This window comes from Callithrix jacchus, chromosome 5 (genome assembly GCF_049354715.1).
Source record: "Callithrix jacchus isolate 240 chromosome 5, calJac240_pri, whole genome shotgun sequence".
Classification (NCBI taxonomy): domain Eukaryota; kingdom Metazoa; phylum Chordata; class Mammalia; order Primates; family Cebidae; genus Callithrix; species Callithrix jacchus.
In genome coordinates this window covers 70,318,181-70,324,534 of record NC_133506.1, presented here as the reverse complement: position 1 = coordinate 70,324,534, position 6,354 = coordinate 70,318,181, and the positions used below count along the sequence as shown (strand labels likewise).

Below are 6,354 nucleotides of genomic sequence, written 5' to 3'. Positions count from 1 at the left end.
CTTTTTTTTTTTTTTTAGAAACAAGGTCTCTCTCTGTCACCCTAGCCAGAGTGTAGTGGCATGATCATAGCTCACTGTAACCACAAAATTCTGGGCTCAAGCGATCCTCCTGTCTCAGCCTCCTGAGCAGCTAGGATTAAATGCACTTGCCACCATGCCCACCTAATTTTTAATTTTTTTTTTGGTAGAGACAGGTTCTCCCGGTGTTGCTCATTCTGGTCTCAAACTCCTGGCCTCAAGTGAGCCTCCCTCCTGGGCCTCCCAAAACCCTGGGATTACAGGTGAGAACCACTGCATATGGCTGAGTTGTACACTTAAAAAAAATTTTTTTTTAAATATGGAAACACTTCTCAAATTACAGTGTCATCCTTGAGAAGGAGTCATGCTGATTTTCTCTGTATCATTTGAATTTTAGCATAAGTACTGCTGAAGTGAGCATTGAATTGTACAATTGAAAAGGTTAAGGCCTGGCGTGGTGGCTCAAGCCTGTAATCCCAGCACTTTGGGAGGCCGAGGCGGGCGGATCATGAGGTCAAGAGATCGAGACCGTCCTGAAACATGGTGAAACCCCGTCTCTACTAAAAATACAAAAAATTAGCTGGGCATGGTGGCACGTGCCTGTAGTCCCAGCTACTCAGGAGGCTGAGGCAGGAGAATTGCCTGAACCCAAGAGGCGGAGGTTGCGGTGAGCCGAGATCGCGACATTGCGCTCCAGCCTAGGTAACAAGAGCGAAAACTCCGTCTCAAAAATAAAACAAAATAAAATAAAAATAAAAGGTTAAATGTTAGGCTATACTACACTAATTTTATGGTATACCATAAAATTTGAACTCAGGCAGTATACAAAAAAATTCATAGACCTGCACACCAACAGCAAAAAATGTACTACATAATTAAAAAAATAAAAGTAAATGAAGTCCTGTATCTGAAAGGCAGGAGCCAGGTTCTCACCTGTTGTGTGTCACCCGAGTTTCCTCATACAATAAATGCTGATGACGGTGGTTCCCGGACGTGGGAACATGTTGGAAGCATCTGGGACCTGGGAGGTCTTTGAAAACTTCTGATGCCTGGCAACCACCCCCAGACAATCTGATTAATTGGTCCGAGATACAACCTGGGTACCAATTTTTTTTTCTTTTTTCTTTTTAGAGACCAGGTTTCACTATGTTGGCCAGGCTAGTCTCAAACTCCTGACCTTGTGATCCACCCTCCTCAGCCTCCCAAAGTGCTGGGATTACAGGCGTGAGCCAAATTTTTTTTTTTTAAAAAAAAAGCTTCCCAGGTGATTCTAACATGCAGCAAAATTTGAGAATCACGGGCTTAGCAAGAGGTTGATGAGCAACCATTCTTGGGAGCCCAAAGCGAATCCCCGCCCCACTTTACCTCACTTTCACCTCAAAGCAATCAGATCAGATCTGCCCTTGGCAAAGAGAACAACTACAGTCATTCCTGCTGTTCATCATGCCAGAAAGAAGCAAATCTGAACATTCTCTCTGGTTCCTTAAGGGCCACTGCTCTATAAACATGTGGTTGATAAGATCAGCAATTCCAAAGCAGGATCCATTCTACAAAACATGGCTTCTTCTATTCTTCCCAGGCTTTCTCTCTCTTGCTGCCCTGTTTGTAGCTGGGGTTGGGAAGTGGAGGAGAGAGAAAGTCACTTAATAAATACATTCTCTGGCTGGGTGCAGTGACTCACGCCTGTAATCCCAACATTTTGGGAGGCCAAGGCAGGTGGATCACCTGAGGTCAGGAGTTCGAGACCAGCCTGGTCAACATGGCGAAACCCCCGTCTCTACTAAAAATACGAAAATTAGCCAGGTACAGTGACACGTGCCTATAATCCCAGCTACTTGGGAGACTGAGGCAGGAGAACTGCTTGAGCCCAAGAGGTGGAGGTTGCTGTGAGTGAGATTGCATCGTTGCACTCCAGCCTGGGCAACAGAGTGAGACTCCATCTCAAATTAATTAATTAATTGATTGATTGATTGATTATCTGTGTTCTCAATGAACAGACATGAAAAGAAAAGAAAAAAAGTAAGTATCTTCTCAGTAGAGTGAGGGTCAGTAGGTTTCCGATTTACCCTTCCCAGAAACATTCATATTTTCAAAGAAGACCTCCTGCTAAACAAAGGGATGAGTCACTAATGATGGAATTTCAGATACTAGTAAGGAAGGTTTTGAGGGACAGGGTCTCTCTTTCCTTTAACTTCCCAGACACATTGTCTGGACTGGTCCTGATTGTTTGGCCTGTCTGTTTTCTTAGAACAGAGCATGGGATCCTAGCTAGCTGCATTCCATTCACATAACAATTTGTTGTTCGAATTTGTTTCATTCAGTTATGATTAGGTGTTGTCAGTGGCATTTATTGTCTTTCTATGCCAAGCAATCTCATACTTACTTGAAAGTGCTTTTGCAGGCCGGGCGCGGTGGCTCACGCCTGTAATCCCAGCACTTTGGGAGGCCGAGGCGGGTGGATCACGAGGTCAACAGATCGAGACCATCCTGGTCTACATGGTGAAACCCCGTCTCTACTAAAAATACGAAAAATTAGCTGGGCATGGTGGCGCATGCCTGTAATCCCAGCTACTCAGGAGGCTGAGACAGGAGAATTGCCTGAACCCAGGAGGCGGAGGTTGCGGTGAGCCGACATTGCGCCATTGCACTCCAGCCTGGGTAACAAGAGCGAAACACCGTCTCAAAAAAAAAAAAAAAAAAAAAAAAGAAAGTGCTTTTGCATTATCTACTGCATTTCCTACAGGTGAGTCTTTTCTCCTTGTCTTAGTTATTAGACTTCTGGTTGTAGATTACAAAAACCATCTCAAGCAAGTTTAGGCAACAAGGGGAGTTCTCTGTAAGATTAAAGGTGGAACCAGGAAAGTTAAGCTTCAGGGAGAGCAGGAATCCAGGCATACATGGTCTGTATCAGGGGGTAGGCACCAGGTCCCCACCACAGTCAATGAGGAGGTCAGATCTCGGAGAACAATAATCATTGACTATGAATTGAATGTTTACTATGTGCCAGTCACAGACATTACTGATACCATATTATTCTTATGTTATCATTATGAAATATGTTACTATTGCTCTTCCGATTTTACAAATGAGGAAACTGAGGTCCATAGAAGATAAGCAATATATTCAAAAGCTTCCAGGCCAGGTCCAGTAGCTCACACCTATAATCCCAGCACTTTACGAGACTGAGGCGGGAGGATTGCTTAAGCCTGAGAGTTCGAGTCCAGCCTGGGCAACATAGGGAGACTTTATCTCTACAAAAAAATTTAAAAGTAACCAGGTGTGATAGTCGTGCCTGTGGTCCCAGCTTTTTGGGAGGCTGAGGTAGGAGGATCACTTAAGCCCAGGAGGTAGAGTCTGCAGTGAGCAGACTGGACTCCAGCCTGGGTGGAAAAGCAAGACTCAGTATTGAAAAAAGAAGAAGAAGAGTAGAGGATGGGGGTCAGTTCCAGTTGGCATTTCAACTCAGGCAGTATGGTTTCAGAATTTTACACACTTAGTCATGAGGTGAATGGTTCCCTTAAGAATTGTACAAAAAAAAAAGAATTGTACAGTAGGCAACCTGCATACCCATACCTGGCAACCCTGACTATGGAATAGATCAGTGTTCCTCATGAGACACTAAGGGCATTTGCAGCTAATTTTGTATGTAGGACTATCCCATCCTTCACTATACTTGAGTAGCAGTAAACCTCCCAATGATTGTGACAATCAAAAGCCAATCATTGTGACAATCAAAAGTATCAACCTCGAAACTTAAAAAAGAAAAGAAAAACATGTTTTTAAAGTATCAACCTCAGTTGAGAATAACTAGGATAAACAGACACCCCCAAATGATGTCTGCATCTCTGTTGTGTGAGCTCTTGATGGCTATAGCAATGACTTCTTTTCCTCCTCCCACAGTAGTTGGCCCAGAGAACTATATACATACTCCACAAATGCTGGCTGTGCATTGTCATTAGAGCCTGAAAGGACCCAGAGTCCTCAGCGTGCTGCTTCCCTACCCAGAAAGATAGGCATGGAAAATGAGTCATGCATGGTAGATTCACCTCCAACGTCCTACAGGAAGACACAACAGTTTTCTGTTTTTTCATTTGGTCCCCCTAACAAGCCAGCATGGTAAGGGCAGAAATTAGTTATTTATATTATAAAAAAAGAATATAACAGTGAAATTTTTTTTGGTCATTTTTTTTAACACCCCCCCCCTTTTTTTTAATTGTTTTTAATTTTGGCAAAGAAAAAAGTACCTATAAGCCCACCTTCTGCATAGCTACTCTGTTTTGTATGTTACCTCCTGGCCCTGCCTACAGGCTCTCTCTCCATGTGCGTGGTTATAGTCAAAGAGCGTACCATCTGGGGTTCTGCTATTTTCACTTAACATTTATAAATGTTTTCCTTGTTGCTACATGGGCTTCATGATGAATGATTTTTTAAATGTCTGCATAGTGTTCCATTGCACAAATCTACTTTTATGTTATCTATTTATTTTTTGTAGAGACAGGGCCGCACTCTGTCACCCAGGCTGAGTGCAGTGGCACAATCATCGCTCATTGTGTTATAGGGTGGGAAGTCTTGACTGCGAGTTGTCCAGGTTTCTGGCGTGTTGAATAAAGAATTGAACAACATGCACAGACAAAACAATGGAAGATGAAAGCATAGGCTTATTGAAGTAAAAGTACACTCCACAGAGTGGCTCAAGAACCCCAATTGTAATGTTTCTTGGGATTTTTATTGAATTAAAATAGCATGGTAACACCCCTAAGCACCCGTTAGGAACCTCTGATTGGTTACACTCTATACAAATAAAGGATTCTGCCCAGGACCAATCAGAGGCAGAACTCTGCCCAGGACCAGAGGCATCCCACCTGTGACCTATGTGCAAATGAAAGTTTCAGAATGGACCATTTACAGAATTCCCATTTTTTAAAGACAAGCCCAGCCTAGGCAACATAGCAAGACCCCATCTCAAAAACCAACAACAACAAAATATATTTTAGGCCTCCTTAGTCCAATGCCCTTGCCATCTCACCCCATATCCTCCCCCTGCTCAGACATGCTCAGTGATGAAATGAGTTTCTGAGGTTGCAATTCCCTCCCAGGAGCAAATGCGGGGTTGATCCAGAGTGCTTCTGCCAGGCGCAGTGGCGCGTGCCTGTAGTCCCAGCTACTCGGGAGGCTGAGGTGGGAGGACCGCTTGAGCCCAGGAGTTCTGGGCTGTAGTGCACTATGCCGATCGGGTGTCCGCACTAAGTTTGGCATCAATATGGTGACCTCCCGGGAGTGGGGGACCACCAGGTTGCCTAAGGAGGGGTGAACCGGCCCAGGTCAGAAATGGAGCAGGTCAAAACTCCTGTCCTGATCAGTAGTGGGATCACGCCTGTGAATAACCAGTGCACTCCAGCCTGGGCAACACAGTGAGACCCTGTCTCTAAAATAAAAAAAACAACAACAACAAAAAAAACAAGTGCTTCTAAGCTGTGTAGTCAATGCCTGCCTGGCTCCAAGCAATCAGCCCAGGTCCAAAAAGGAACATACAGGCAGCGGCAGAAAGGATCCTGGTGCCTCCAACCCCTTCCTGGCCTATTCTGCTCTAGGTCTTGTAGAATGAATAGGAGAGTCTGAGTATTTCACCTCTGGCAATTTTCTTAAGGTAGTGATTCCTAGACCTGGCTGCTTCCATGAGTCCTTTGGGAGAACTCTTCCCATGCACAGATTCCAGCCTGTGGAATCAGGATCTCCAGGGAGTGGGGCCTGAAGATCTATAGTTTTTAACCCCCTCCAATTAATTATGAGCTCACCTACGTTTAGGACCCACTGCCTCAGGGTTCATGAGATCACCTAGGCAAGCTTATCAAAATGCGGATTCCCAGCCTACCAGGGATCCCATGTAGGACCATGGAATCTGCATTCCAACAAGCATGTTGTCCACCATCCACAAAAAGGGAACCATCAAGGACCGGGAAAGAGCCTTTGCAAAAAAAAACAAATAAAAACATAAAATAACATTTTGGCTCGAAAGTAGGGTAAACATAAATTAAAAAAAAAAAATGTTTGGTCTAGGAAGAAAATTCTTGAATGAAACAAAGAAAAAAAAAAAACGGAAAAAATTTTTTTAGGCCTTGGCTCACGCCTGTAAGTCTCAGCACTTTGGGAGGCCGAGGTGGGTGGATCACAAGGTCAAGAGATCGAGACCAACCTGGTCAACATGGTGAAACCCCGTCTCTACTAAAGATATTTTTAAAAATTAGCTGGGCATGGTGGCGGGCACCTATAATCCCAGCTGCCTGGGAGGCTGAGGCAGGAGAATTGCCTGAACCCAAGAGGCGGAAGTTGCGGTGA

General features: G+C 44.4%; 1 non-coding gene across 1 annotated transcript; it reads right to left on the bottom strand.

Annotated features, from left to right (window-relative positions):
• Window positions 1-332: 332 nt before the first annotated feature.
• On the bottom strand, window positions 333-439 carry LOC118154257 (U6 spliceosomal RNA). Its single transcript, XR_004744142.3, has one exon. It is a non-coding gene; the product is annotated as a U6 spliceosomal RNA (small nuclear RNA).
• Window positions 440-6,354: the final 5,915 nt, after the last annotated feature.